General features: G+C 40.0%; 1 long non-coding RNA gene across 1 annotated transcript; it reads right to left on the reverse strand.

Moving 5' to 3' along the window:
• Positions 1–50: 50 nt before the first annotated feature.
• On the reverse strand, positions 51–14,939 carry LOC310828695. The gene is made up of 5 exons (XR_014557062.1): positions 14,652–14,939; positions 12,376–12,424; positions 6,373–6,534; positions 4,523–4,550; positions 51–510 (listed from the first exon to the last, which is right to left on the reverse strand). It is a non-coding gene; the product is annotated as an uncharacterized lncRNA (long non-coding RNA).
• Positions 14,940–15,012: the final 73 nt, after the last annotated feature.

The following is a 15,012-nucleotide window of genomic DNA, read 5'->3' on the forward strand; positions in this document are numbered from 1 at the left end:
GCACATGGAAACGCCGTTTACCTTTCTGCTGGAGCGGTACCTATTTATCTACTTGCACTTTGACGTGCTTTCGAACTTCTAGGCTGGCAGGAGCTGGGACCGAGCAATGGGTGCTCACCCCATCACGGGGACTGCCGACCTTCTGATCGGCAAGCCCAAGAGGCTCAGTGGTTTAGACCACAGCACCACCTGCTTCTCGCTATACAACATACATTTGGCTTAATCAAAATCCAGGCTCAGAACTGGAATACGTAAAGTAGTACTGAGCATGTGCAGTTACTATTTCTCGTCTGAGTAAGTGCAGCCTGCCCATATATGTGATTGCCACATTTTGTTTTTGCTTTCATGACTTTGTGCTATTTCTATTAATAAACTGTGAGCTGTAACGAGATATAAATCTAATTGTTGCATTCCATCAGCCTACCAGTTAGATGAAAGGATGCTTGTGATTTGTCGTCATCTGTAGATGCTACGTATGTGTAGAGATGAACCTCCTCTCCTTCTCCACATCTGTGGAAGCACATTGAATGAATGAATGAATTTACTTTATTCGGTCACAGAGCAGCACAAGCAAAACATCTAAATAAATAACAGTGTGAATCTAAGCAAATAATTGTTAAATACTGTAAATGGGAGCAAAAACCAACCATAGATTAAAACATATACATGGAATACTTGATTAAGCATAAATAATGGGTGAATAAAAACTAATAAGAAGAATTTAAAAAGACCAGTTAAAACAGCTATATGGGGTGGGGCTTCATTGATACAGATCTAACAATATGGGCCTTCATTTTAGGGCTATGGAATTTTAGGGCTATGGAATTTTAGGGCTATGGAATTTTAGGACTATGGAATCACATTAACGTGGGGCCTGCAGAGGACCAGATCTCAGGACTAGAGTCTGCAGTGGGTAGAGATCAAGGAAGACCATCCAAGGGAACCTCTTTGCACCAGTAGACCTGAGCAGGTCATGTGATGTTCCCAGTGTCCTATAAAACTTCCTGAAAAGGTTTGATCTCTGGTCTGAGCAACATGTAGATACATTCTTGCTGACTATAGGGTGGCTTTCAATTTTCACCTTGCTCCCATTTTTGAACAGCTTGTCACGTGCCAAGTGGTTGTTAGCCTTGACCCATAGAGTTTGAAGGAGATACTGCAAGCACTTAATGTATGAAAGCTATTATTTATTAACTGCATCAGGGGGTTGCCAAAGTTTTTGTGTGCCACTGTAATGCTCAGGAGCGTGGCAGGGCTCCATTCAGAGCTTGATTCTGTGCATTATAGTGTGTGACCTTTTCAACATATAAACTTTTGTTTTTGGCAATACCATTACAAACATCTGGCCTAAATAATGTGTGTATGTATGCAAGGAATTAAGAAGGGATGATCTTAATGAAGCAACTCATCCAGCACCAAGCGAATTATGTTCCTAAGAGCTCCATTAAAAATTGAGACAGGAAGGATCAAGGTAATGGCTCAACATCCGCTAAGTACCTCTTGCACATACTTTAAAATGTCAAGTGAAATCAAAACGGGTGGAAGGCACTTGTGAACCCTGCATGTGGTCTTCAGCAGCCAGGAAGATTGATTTGTAAGGTCACATATTCTCAGTGAGATTTTGGGCAGTTTAGACACATGAAAATTGATTGGTTTAAAATAATCCTCTCCACCAATTTGAGTTTGTAGACTGCTGTTAGTAACTCTTTTCCTCTGCATTGCAGGGTCAGAATCTCTGGCTGTGTCTTGCTTTTGTGTTATCAGTTTTTGCCTCATTCTGTGATCTCCCCAAAGCTATTCCCCTTCCTTTTGCATGTCCTCCACCACTCACCAAATGGCTGTCGGCAGCAGTGTCTTGTCAGAAATTGGGAAAATCTGGAAGTATGGCAACCCTACCTACAAATCTGGGCAAATCTAAAAAAAAGCTCAACACCTTTTCTGTCTGGATTTCCACTGTTTGAAATATGGCAACCCTACACTAGGATAGGTCGTGACAGTGGTTGGCATCTCATGGACTGGACTAGTTCTGTAACCTGACCATGACTACAGACTAGTTGATCTGAAGGCAATCCAAGTATTCAGAAATTTTAATCTAGATTAATATATGCTCATGTTTGTGTTTATATTAGCCTGAGAATTAGGGCTGTTTCACACAACATGCCTACATAATCATTACATGAAAACCACATCAATTCTAATGTGTGTCAATCTCTCATGTGGGTTCTTCATTGTAAGAAGCTGCCTGTAAGATTCCCACATGCAAATGCCACCTGTGTAGGAATTCTGTGAAATAACTCTGAATGGGGAAAATGATGTTGCCAGAAGATGAATGTAAGGGTTGGATAGAAGGACTTTCCACTGTAACCTTTTGCTACAAACCCAACAGGGGCTTTAAGATTAAGAGTTCCTGGAGGAAATGACTAGGTAGGAACTAGGTGAGCTCAGTTCTATTAAAGTCTTTTATTGGTCCCAACAAAGTCAAATTTTCAAAGATCCTGCTAATTTTTGTATGTCCAAGGACTAATTCATGTCACCATTTGACACCGTGATGCTACCACAAGTTGGCTTTTTTATGTGTTGGCCAGGATCTCAGCTTGGCCTATTACCTTCCTTTTCTGCCCTGCAGACTAGTGGGAGGCCAGAATTTACACCCTATACGAACACATCCAGTCTTAAGAAAGGAGGTCTTTGCAGATGTGCATTAACACCAAGAAAGGTGATCTTGGTGTGAACACATCCCAAGTCACTCCCTTACTTTTGGCACCGGATATGTGAAAGCTGGTGCCTGGCTTGGAAAGAAGTCTTGTAGTTGAGATCATGACACAATACACACTCACTCCCACAGCTTTCCAGTATTACAAAAATAAAAAATATGGTGCAAGATATTAATTTATTCTGTTGCTAGTTTTCTCCATTCCCTCTTGAAGTAAAGAGGCACGGCTGGCCTAGGTGGCAGGCAATCAGACTGGCAGATTGTAGAGCCAACATTAAGGGGTGCCAAATCATCCTGTTCCTCAGATTTTGGGTGATGGTGCTAGAAGTGTGGTGGGAAAGAGCCAAAACTACTTTCCACCTTGGGTGCCAAAATGTCTATGGGCCGTTCTGAGCTAACAACCAGCCAGGAGAACTATGTTGAATGTTTCAAATACAGTTTGCCCTTTCACAACAGAGGTGGGTCATGTTCTGTCTGTTTCACACAGACAGAAACATTATATGCAACACTGGACTTCTGATTTGGAATTTGTATGCAGCAGTATTCAGTTCAAGCTTCCTAAAAACAGACTACAAAAGAGAAAGAAAGAAAGAAAGAAAGAAAGAAAGAAAGAAAGAAAGAAAGAAAGAAGGAATCACAGCAAGGGGTGATACTCCAAAGTCAACATGAAACAATAATTCCTATGGGTGTTGGAATTTTAATTAAACATTTCAAAAGGTTTATGTGAATTTTGAATGTAGGTTTTTCACTGGGGAAAAGGGCTAATGGAAATGACGATAGCAGAATGCATGCCACTCTTTCTTTTTCTGATCCCCACCCCAAGAACAGAATCTAAGCCAAGTTAGACATGTTAAATGCATGAGTACAATGGACTTGGATCTTTTTTGTTAAGCAAATAGCAGCCACAGCTCTCTCCCTTGCTGTGGTTTCAATGAAAGTTCCCTTCCCTAACTTTGATTTGCTTCAGGAGGGGAGCTGCATTTGGCACCAGTGGAGGCATCCCTCTCCCTCTGGATGCAAAAAAGGTGATAGGGTAATTTTTATTGGGACCACAGTGAAGAGAAAGGGTTAATATCTCTCTTTTTACCCCACACAGTCTTGATATGGCTTAGGTTCCCCTGTGGCAATTTTTATAAAAAGGATTTGGGCAAGTTAATTGCATTCATGCAACCCTAGTCATGTTTATTTTAGCCCTCAGAATTCCTTGCATTTTGCAATGTTCACATTTCCCTCCTAAGAACCTTGGCATTTCAAAATATTTTCATTAAACTCTGGATATCCAAACGAACCATTTTTCTATCCATATGTGCAGCACAGAGTGGTCACCTATTTATGACTTGCAATGATAGCTAGTGGAGCTTCCTTGTACAAGGGAAGTATACCTTGAATCTGATGCTGGGAGACAAATCACAGAAAGAAGCCTTCACCTTAATGACCCAACAAAGGGGATCCTAGAGGCATTCTGCCTTGTTGCTATTAAAAACAAAATGGCATTGGTTTGACCTAGCAGCACAATTCTTACATCCCAGTGGGAGCTGCCCACATTCCTGTGCTCTAAAGCACAACACAAAAATGGCACTCACTCCACTATCTCCTTGGGCATTTGTTTCAGAAATGCAGCCATATGTACATCACAGCCTTCACCCTGTTAGTCACGCAGCAAGGACCTAAGCATCCTACAGGTTGCAGATTGAAGGTTTCCAGTCCCCACAGTAGAAGCCATCTGGAAGTGCCCTAAGCTAATGCCCTTGATGGCTTTTTATGGTCAGCATCAAGAAGGAAGAGGGAATATTTCCTTTGAAAACTTACCACAAAGATGCGAGTCACAGCCGGCCACCTAAGGGGTGAGGGTGGGGAGAGAAAGATCATTTTACAATTGTGCTAAGTTTGAATCTGGAAACTAATGACAGAGATATAATCTCTGTAATGTAGTCTTTATTTGATTTTTTTGTTCGAGTTCACATACAGGATAAAAATAAATGCATCTAGTATACAAAGAAAGTGACTCTGGAAAATAAATCATGAAAGCAATTTTACCCATCTTAGAAGAACCCATTAACACATTTAGAATACACCAAGCCAAGTATACAGCTGTAGCTGGGACCAGCTGAGACATCTTATCTACTCTGCTGTGAGGCTGATAGTTCCCAACACTGCCATCTATAGGCAGTTTCTACGCACAACAAATTTCCTTCTCTGCCTAAAACCTGAAGAATCTTTTGGGTGGCTGTTCTTGTTTTATGCAATTCCTGTTATTTATTCATTCCTTGGTCTTATAAATATTATTATTTATTTAAGGAAGTCTCAAACATTGTTTAATTCTAAGGGAACTAGAGTAACTAGCCACTATTCTACAATTGTTTCTCTAAGTGTTACAAAATAAATATGTGAAAAAGATGGAATATATACATAAGAGCCTGAGTAGATTACATTTTAGTAATTTTAACACATATATGTTGTGAGTACAATATACTCACTCTCCTAAAATGGGAGAATACAATAAAAGCAAAATAAATGTGAACAATATTACAGTACATGAAATTAATATTCGAGCCATCTTCTGTGGGTTTATCATTTTGAAGAACATATAATCAGGAGGGTTTTCTGGTGTTTCTCTTTACTGACATTTTAAAAGGAGAATGTTTTTAGTACATCAAAACAAGCACAAAGCACGCAGATCATTTTAGGTGCGCTACATTGCAACACCAAAGAATACTGTCCAAGAGAAAAATTACAAGCTCCACTCATTCCTTCCGTATAAGACTATGCGTGAATCTGCAGTTCTATGCACACTTAACATGGGAGCAAACATGTATGGGACTGAACTGAATATGTGGGGGGGAAAATGGCTTTTTTGTTGGTACCTCTAACATATCTGGACTGACGTGACAAAATTCTAATGTGTACTTTTGATTCTCTGGCCTTCCATTAAATAGGATACATCTTTTAACTACCCTTTGCATGGTCTTTGAAACAAATTAGTAAAAGGGAAGCCCTATCTCAAATTATATTGTAAGTGTTTTTGGATGATAAAGCTTCTCATTTGAAGCAATGAGAAACAGAGATGCTTCTGCTTTTCCATTCTGTTGATAGCGTCTTGGAAATCTGAAAAATGTCATTGTCTTGAAGAAGTCTTTTCTGCATGGAAATGCTCAAACTCTCACCTTGTGAAGAAATGCTGCAACTGTTCACCAAGGATGTCTCCAATTATCTGGTTCCTGGTAAAACACTGCCCCTAGTTTGCCTTTTGGTGGTACTTTTTAAAAATAATAGTGTGCACCCATGTGGTCATACCTGAATATTCAGACAGAAAACATTGCTGAATATGCAATCTTATACACATGTACCTGGGAGTAAGTCTCATTGAATTCCATGGTATTTAACTTCTAAGAAGACATGGGTAAGATTGCACTGAGTAACAGTTATTTCAAAAGGTACACACCAGTTCCACTGTCCACTCCAGTATGGCTGCACTCCAGTACATGCTTACTTGGGAGTAAACTCCATTAAATTTAGTAGGACTGACCTGTTTGCAAAATCCCATAAAACATTCCTCCTAATTTTTAAAACAAAACTGATAATGGACAGTCTGCAAATTATCACCTTCAGAAGCCAGTGAGGAATAGGGTGTCATAGGGTAAATGAAATATTGCAGGTACCTCAAGAGACTTCAGTAATATGTAATAGGTGGGTTGGATGCTCAAGCAGTTATCCTTGGGATGAGAAGAAGGTTGTAACAAGGGGACAGAAATGCTGGATGGCAGAGAATGATTTCCTGATGCTTTGGTTGGTTCAAAATCCTAACAGCAGCTAGATGATGCCTGTGAATACAAATATTTCTCCCCAATTTATCTCGAATTTCAAAAAAAGGTTTAATGAAAAGGTGTTGTTAGGTCTAAATTTGCTAGCCTGTTCTAAAAAAAACCCCCATGAAATGCTTTTCAGTATGTGATTGCTTCAAAATGATTGCTTAGAATCATTTTGAGATTACCTTGAGAATTATGAGTTTTCAAAGTGAGCAAAAAGAGAGTATCAGTTTCAAACTATCAATTTATTTTATGAGATTTTAATAAATATGAAGCTATACTGTAAATTAGCACTAAAATGACCAAGGTCTCCCTTTCTAATGTTCTTGATGCCAGCTGACTTCATTAGCTAAGCTAACTTACGGGGACATAGGAATTTTCCAGACAAAGAACTGCAGCTGACTTGTGCTGTTCAGCAAGTGACTTTGTTAATGCTTACTCCTTATCAGCTACACCAGCTGTTCAAAGGCTATCTTTCACAAAACACTTTTTATGACTGCGAGGATATTTTGTTTACAGTGACCAAGTCACAAAACAAAATACAAATGTGCCTATACAGTTGTGTTTGTTTTGTCTGTAGCCAATTTAATGGCATCCGCTATCACTTTTATGGCTAAAACTGACAGCATTTCCTATTTGTCTGGGGTATACAAGGGATGTGAAAAGTGCAAGTATCCATTGTCTTCATATGGGAGTGATTTTTTATTTTATTTTTAATTAAAAGAACTTGTTCAGGTTTCAGATGCCTGGATTACTGTTGCAAATGGGAATGTCCTCTTCCCGCTTTCTTTTTTGTTAAAGGATTCTGATTTCAGTGTTTAAATATAGTCAGCAATCCATCTTTTATACAAAACAATTGCCTGTTCTGTGTTTCAAGGGAAAAGAACTAAAACAACCCAAGTGTTTAATTATGAGTCGTATCTACACAATATATCTATATTAGATATAGTATCCATAAGAGTTTATGAAGTGTTTTAACAATAGGTAGTTTAATAAAAACGTGCCTGAATTAATCAAGATTCTGGGGCAAAACCCATAAATTTAACCGAGAATGACAAAATGAAGATATATTTAGAATAGTTCACTAGCATTCATTTAACATTCTCATTTTACATCTTCAGCTTTAAGTCTTGAAACAGTGCTTTATTAAATTTGATTGGTTTTGCCTAAATGTTCGCCTTAACAGAGTTTTTAGTGAACTATTGAAATGTTCCAAGCTCTTACTTTAAATCTGAATGTATTTTGAAAGTTATTTACTGACCACATTCACATAAAAAACTAAACCTCAAGTTCATGTACACACAGAGAGCCCTGGTTCTCCTACCATGTACCTGGAAGACTTTCCCTCTTGGTTCAGGTTAAACATAGCTTCTCTCTCTGAACCTTGGACACAATTACCTAAGAATAAGCCCCACTGAATTCAAAGAGACTTGCTTTTAAATAGGTATGTCAGATTGCGTTATAAGTTATTGTTTTTCTTGAGCTATTGTGGTCTTTCTGTCTTTAAAGTCAGTGCTGTGTTTGGATGACATAACTCTATAATAGCACAGGTGAATAGCATTTGGAGGACAATGAGTTAAGCCAAGAGGTATATGTAATTATAAGACTAGTGATCCTGGATATACATATGACTGTACTTAACTAGATACATCTTTGACACAGTTTTATGTTATGATTCTTGATGACACTGCTTCTAATCAACAAAAGGTCAATCATATGGTTAATTTCAGACCAATGCATTTACAGCTGGTTTTCTCTCTTGAAGTTATTTGGGCAAGCAACATACTATTTCAGTGATGGAAATGAAAATGTTAGACCTTTTCTTTCCCAATGGGAATAGGGCAGGAGGACATGTGCAGATTTTGAACCTGAAATGTTGAATTGTGTCCTGAGTTATTATGCTACGTTTTATGCTCTGTTTCAACAGTTAGGGGAAATACTGAATTCCAAGGTAGAGATCTAAAATGTTACACTGCTCAACAACTGGTGGGTGGATTGGAACCATTTCAAATGACAAATGTAATTATGTGCTCAGTGCATTTGTAATGATATCAGATTACAAAGCTAAAATGCAAATGAGCGAGCTAAGGTGAAGATCTTCCTTTGTATTGCCAATTGTTTGCTAATTTGCTGTTAAGTCACAAAATTCACAGGACATTTCAATCTGATAGTATCCAAATTTTATATTGCTGTGACACAACATATCCTTGGCTTAAAAAGGGCATGATGAAAATACTTTTTCCAAATTAAAAGAGTCATTCAAAGACAAAGGAAGACTCCAAACTGAGTCAGGAAGTCCGTTCACTAAACAACTGAGGAGGAACTTCCTGATTTATTCAGAAGCTGGTCTGGGTCTTCCTTTGGGTGTACATCACTCTAGATTTTTCTCTAGATTCTGACAATGGAGAAGGAGTGCCAGGTTTATTTTGACAGGAATTCCTGGTTCATTTCGAAACTGCTATTTCACCTTTCCTGATAGAGAAGTGATTGTAGCCCAGATAAATAACTGCTAATTTAGTAATTAGCTCCTGAAAAGACACAAGTTCATGCTCTTTCCAAGTTTAATTTTGGCAAAAAAAAAAAGTTTTTTTCCTGAATATGTAAAAAAATACAATGGAAATGCAAATAAAAGCTGACATGTGTATATCCAAATTGCAGGGGAGATATTGTGATTGACTGAGAGTGTAGATTACATCAGCCCTGCAAAGTAGTCCAATGTTGCTGTACTAATATTGTTTTGTGGTTGGGATGAGAAAAATGAAAAGGGAGGGGGGAGCTGCTGATTTGTAGCACCAATGAAGGTGGTGGTGATGAATTGCTTCCCATCCAAGGAGGGAAACAGGGGAATTCTTGGGGGGGGGGGTGTAACTGTTGGTATAAACCAGGGGTAGTCAACCTTTTTATACCTACCGCCCACTAATGCATCTTTCCTGATGGTAAAATTTTCTTACCGCCCACCAGTGCTCGATGGAAGGAGGAATCAGTTTGTGTCGTAGAACCCCCTACTGCCCACCTAGAATCCTGAAACGCCCACAAGTGAGTGGTAGGGACCAGGTTGACAACCCCTGATATAAACACTTAAATGGATACATTTATGTTAAAAGCGCAAAAATAAAAATGAGGGGTGCAAATGGTTGTAAATGTAGTTATTATGAGGTATATATTGTTCTACACTGCCTTAATATTTTATGTGGCCAGTTTATTCTTTTCTAAATATTCACATGGGCAGTTTATACATATTTTTATCAATATAAATCAATGACCGCAAGAAATGCACCCAGAATACTCTAAATTTAAATAATAATAATAATAATAGTAATAATAATAAAACTTTAATTTATCTAAGCACAGGCATGAGAACTTTAGTTGCTATAAATCTTCTATTTCTTAGCCCACGCCCACCCCACCTTCCACTACCTAAAGTACCATTCCTGCTCTTACCAGTGTTAGAAACTGAGATATGAAAGCCAGGAGCTAAATGGCACCTTAAACCAAGGTTCTGGGAGCAACAACTGAATGTCTAGGCATGCTTTTTATAACAAGAATACAAAGCTGAAAATGAATGAACTGCAGCTAAAATATTAGGTTCATTTTATACACTGTCTAGTCCCTCTCCTGCCTACCCCCCTAATATTCTTAAAAGGGTCTCTTCTCCGGTCTTCAGAAGGCAGCTGGAAGTGGGGAGGCAGAAAAAGGTCTTCATTCCTTCCACTCTGCAGTTTTAATTGAAATTGTAGGCGCAGTACTGCGCCCAGAGCTCAGAAACTGCTCGCACTAATGAAATTCTCTGTCACAAAATGCGTCTAGAACAATGGGAATTTCGAACACTGGCTGTTACACTGTATTGCCTGCCTGTAGTCAAGTGATAAAAGACATACGGTAACATAACTGTCATATAATTCAAGAAAACATGAGTTCATTGCATTGTTTTAGGAATGATATCAGGGGAAATGGGGATCTTGAGCCTTTAACAGCTTTGTGACAGCAGAAACGAAAACTGTTAAACCTAGTATGGAAATAAAATTACAGAAAAAATTCTATCTGTTGAAATTTTGTCCATCTGAAATGTTATTGCTTGTGTGTGGCCCAATTTATTATGGGGCCCTCCATTTCACCTGCAAAACAGGATACAAATTTGTGTATAACACAAACTGTATGCAAATTTTATGCAGTTTCAAGTGGCTGAAGGTCCAATTCACATATTTGGCCCAGAAAATCCTGTTGGCACCCATGCCATGTGGCATCCACAACTTCTGAAAGACACAGAGCAGCATTCATAAAGAATCTCACCACTGCCAGGAATGCAAGGAAACCCTCTACTGATCAGGCCAATCCACATTGTAAAGCAGTTCCCATGTGAATTAGTGTTGCCTTTGAAAATAGTTTGGAAACTTGAGGTGGGTGTGGTTTTTGTTTGTTTGTTTACAAAATACGTAAGTTAACTGGGAGCAGACAAATGAAAATTATCTTGCAGTCTTAAAACAGTTGCGCTTACACATAATCTGCTTCTTGTCTCAGTTCAAGATGCCGGTTGTAGCTATGAAAACCCTAAAGGATCAAGGCACCTTAAAGATAGTCTCCTCTCACGCACACCTGCATGGCTATTAAAATACCCCTCAGAGAGAACCATTTTGGGTCCCCATCTTCAAAAACAAGACTGACTGTGCTCAGCCTTCTTTCTACTGCTCTCAGAGACAGAACAATTAATTAGCAACAATGGGATCTTCCCTCCAAATTCAAATGGCAATTGTGGAGAGGGAGAGTCCAGACCTGGGCAAATGGATTAAAGCGCTCTCTTCACATACCATAAAGCGCTGTCTTCACATACCAATCTCTCACACACACTGAGACACACTTTCACACAACAGCTGCCATTTGCTTTAAATACGTACAACCACACAATATCATGTACTTTTTGACCCTCTTAATTACTTAGATTTCAATCCATTTTGGCTTTTTCTTCTTCCTTGCATTAGGACTATCTACCCAACTTGTCAGAGAAGAGTGAATTAGGTCCAAATCCGTAGAAAAACGCCACCTTTGTTTTGTAAATAACCCTATTTCTATCAAAAATGTCAAAGGCAACAATTAAAAAATGCATTTACTGCTTCCTAGTCAGCTGGTACTAGATGTCTATAGATGGAGTCTATAATTTTGTCTGGATTATCTCCTGATGCATTTGAAATGTTACAGAAGCCAGAAGAGAATAAAATAGGTGGGTCTCCTCATGAGAATTAATAATCACTTTCCTGTTTCATTCCACCGTTTGCTGACCTTTTTGCTAATTCTTTATTGAGTGGAACAGCAGAGAATGGTTGCTTAAAATAATCTTTTCAAAGAGATGCCACAAAAACCAATCAGTTATTTTCTAAATAAACTTAAGTAAAAGCTGCCAACAAACCTAAGCAGTAAAGTATGGAAAGAGTCCAGCACTGGAAGGAGGTGCATGGTAGTAAATGTGTTTGAATGGAAGTATCAGTAGTGTTAGCACATTTGCAATATATTATGGAAAACACAGCTGATCTGTTTTTGCTTTATTGCATTTTAGTAACTGCTGTCATAATGTAAAGATGTGCAAAGCATGTGACTAACTTCTCTAAAAAGATGTTATATATTTATAGGTTTCTGCAGTCTGGCTTCCAAGTTTATGGATTCATAAGATCAGAGAAGCAAGCTGTTTATATAAAATATTCATATAAACATCCAAATGTGATAAGAACAGTATCCTCATCAGGAACTTGTACAATAAGGTATCTTACTAGCTCAACAATTGATAAAAGTATTTGTATGATTCTCTCATGATTCTCTCTCACCACAACAGCAAGAATCACATATAAGGAGAACCTGGGTACTAACCTCAATGAGTTTTGTGCAACCATGAGTATATTGTGATTTAAATATCAACCTGTACATACAGAACACAAGAAAGGGAGGGTAAGACAAGGTGAAGGAGCAGCAGGTATATTAAGAAGTACTGTATGTGACAATAAGACAGAGGGGATTGGAAGAAATATTCAAATAATAAAAGGACCATGATTAGCAGAGTGGCGGGGAGAGAAAACCCTGAAAGCAGAAATATATCACCCCACCCACAACCCAATTTGACTACATATTCAGGACTGCCAGAACTCTCCTCATGCTTTAAAAAATAATAATACTCAAATGCTCCAAGTCTGAACTCGGCACTGAAAATATGTTCTAAGACTGTACTTTGTGCTTGTGTGTGAATGACGCCCTAATGGGTGTGCAGAAAGAAGCCCAGGGAGGGCAATGTGGGTATGTGGGGTGGGAAAAGGTTGAATGTGATGTGGAAACACTTAGCCGAAACATGACTCTGTTAGGGGTATGAGCAGGGCACTTTTTATCAGCCTGTTTTTCATCAGTCAAAATGGGAATAATAATAATCACACAGGGCTGTTGCAAAGATGAATATGATAAAAAGAAGACATACAAGTGAGGCGGATGGAAGTAAAATATGTATGACTGTATGTGTTCCAAACATGGTAGCATGAGGAATGGCACAAAAGAGCATGCATGAAATAGTCCTCTGAAGTGGCCTGCACACTGGAGGGAGAGAACAGCACTGGATTTAGGGGAGACTATCTAGCAGTGCATGCTCCAGCAACCATTGGCATTCCTCACCTTGAGTTGCCAAAGGTGTAATGAGACGTGGCACCTCACACAATTTTAAATGTAAGCTCTGGGATAGAAATAGTAGTTCTGGGAGGAGTGCCCTTCCTGAACCATCATTTTCCCCCTTTCCTATTTATTTAGATTATTCACACCTTCGAAGAATTCTTACCATGGCTTGCATTATCACCATCCCGAAACAATTAAAATATGTTTAATTATTTAAAAAAAACACCTCATAAGGTTGCTAACTTTTGAATTATTTCTTTAGCTAAGCCTTTAATCTGAGCCATTTTATCAGCAGCAGTTAATAAACTCTGATGTTTGTCTCTCTGCAATGCTTAATTTCTTTAAAAAAAAGGATGCTGGGGCTCAGTTCTGCCTAGAAACCTTGCTTTCTGTGTGAGGCTGTCACTGGTGAGGGAACGTGCACCTCTTCAGCCTCTTCTTACTAGGGCAGTCACCTGATTAAACTTAAGTGGACTGTTTGTATGAGTATTAGTTGGCTGATTAAATTTGTAAAAACCTACAGCCATAAAAAACAATACTTCTGAAGCAAGAAGCTTTACTTTGTCCCTTCCTGATTGCAGAGGAGACAGGACTCTTGGAAGAGGCAACCGCTATGTGAAATGATGTTTCCTACTTGCAGGTTGCTTTTACATTTGTTTTACAGTGGTACCTTGGTTACATACGCTTCAGGTTACGGACACTTCCGGTTACAGACTCTGCTAACCCAGAAATAGTACCTCGGGTTAAGAACTTTGCTTCAGGATGAGAACAGAAATTGTGCTGTGGCGGCACAGTGGCAGCAGGAGGCCCCATTAGCTAAAGTGGTGCTTCAGGTTAAGAACAGTTTCAGGTTAAGAACGGACCTCCAGAACGAATTAAGTACAGAACGAATTAAGTACACTGTACAGCTTTGCGTATTTTAAAAAAATACATCACCACCATCATTATCTTAATCTTGGTACCTTTAAAATGGATTAATCCAGCAAATTTAATAATTTCTAAAATGCTTTTACAGAATCAGGTGGTGCTCCAATGGCACTTCACCCCGAAGTAGGCCCCAGTGAATCCCATAGGAGCCAACTCCTAGGGACCGAGGTCCCTTCAGCCCCCCAATAAAACATTTGAGAGGGCCAGCCCCCCCCCAGTTGATGGGCATTGCCAATGTGCTCAACTATGCAGGGCGGGGCTTACCTGCCCCCCCCCCCAATATCATACTGTATTGAAGTTGGCACCCCTGATGAACTCAGCGGGGCTTACTTCTGAGTAGGCAGCCTTTGCACCTCCACTTCTCCTTTCCTCTCTATATGTAAGAGGGTGAAGGTCAGGCTGGCAACGCAAATAAGGGCCCCGCTGCTGAAGGCCTCGCCCGCCACGACCTCCTGGTCCACGGGCAGGGGAAGAAAGTGCCTTTTCCTTGGGGGGGGGGGAGTCTTAAATTTCAAACCATTATTATTATTATTATTATGAATATCAAATGTGTACGGTTTCTCTACCTCCACCACCGACTCGCCACGTGCGAGGAGGACGGCGGGCCCCCTTCACCTCCCCGTCCCCTCAAGGGAATGGAGAAACGACGTGAGGCAAAGCGAGGCGGCGGGACAGCGAGCGAGGTTCTCCTCAGAGCCTTTTCCCGCCGCCCCCTCGCAAGGCAGCCCTGAAGGCGAGCGCGGAGCGAGGGGCGGGGCCCGGCGGAGTCTCGCTGCCCCCCAACGCCTCTCGAGGGGCATGAGGGGCGCCGCGTCAAGGGCGCCCGCGGGCGCGGCAGCGGCGGCTCCTGTCAGGGCACGAGGCGGGCGGGGGTCCCTCGCGCAGCAATAGCAGCGGCAGCCGCCGCCGCCGGCTGGCCCCGCCTCG

The sequence above is a fragment of the Podarcis gaigeae genome (assembly GCF_964106915.1).
Source record: "Podarcis gaigeae genome assembly, chromosome: 12".
NCBI classification, from domain to species: Eukaryota; Metazoa; Chordata; class Lepidosauria; order Squamata; family Lacertidae; genus Podarcis; species Podarcis gaigeae.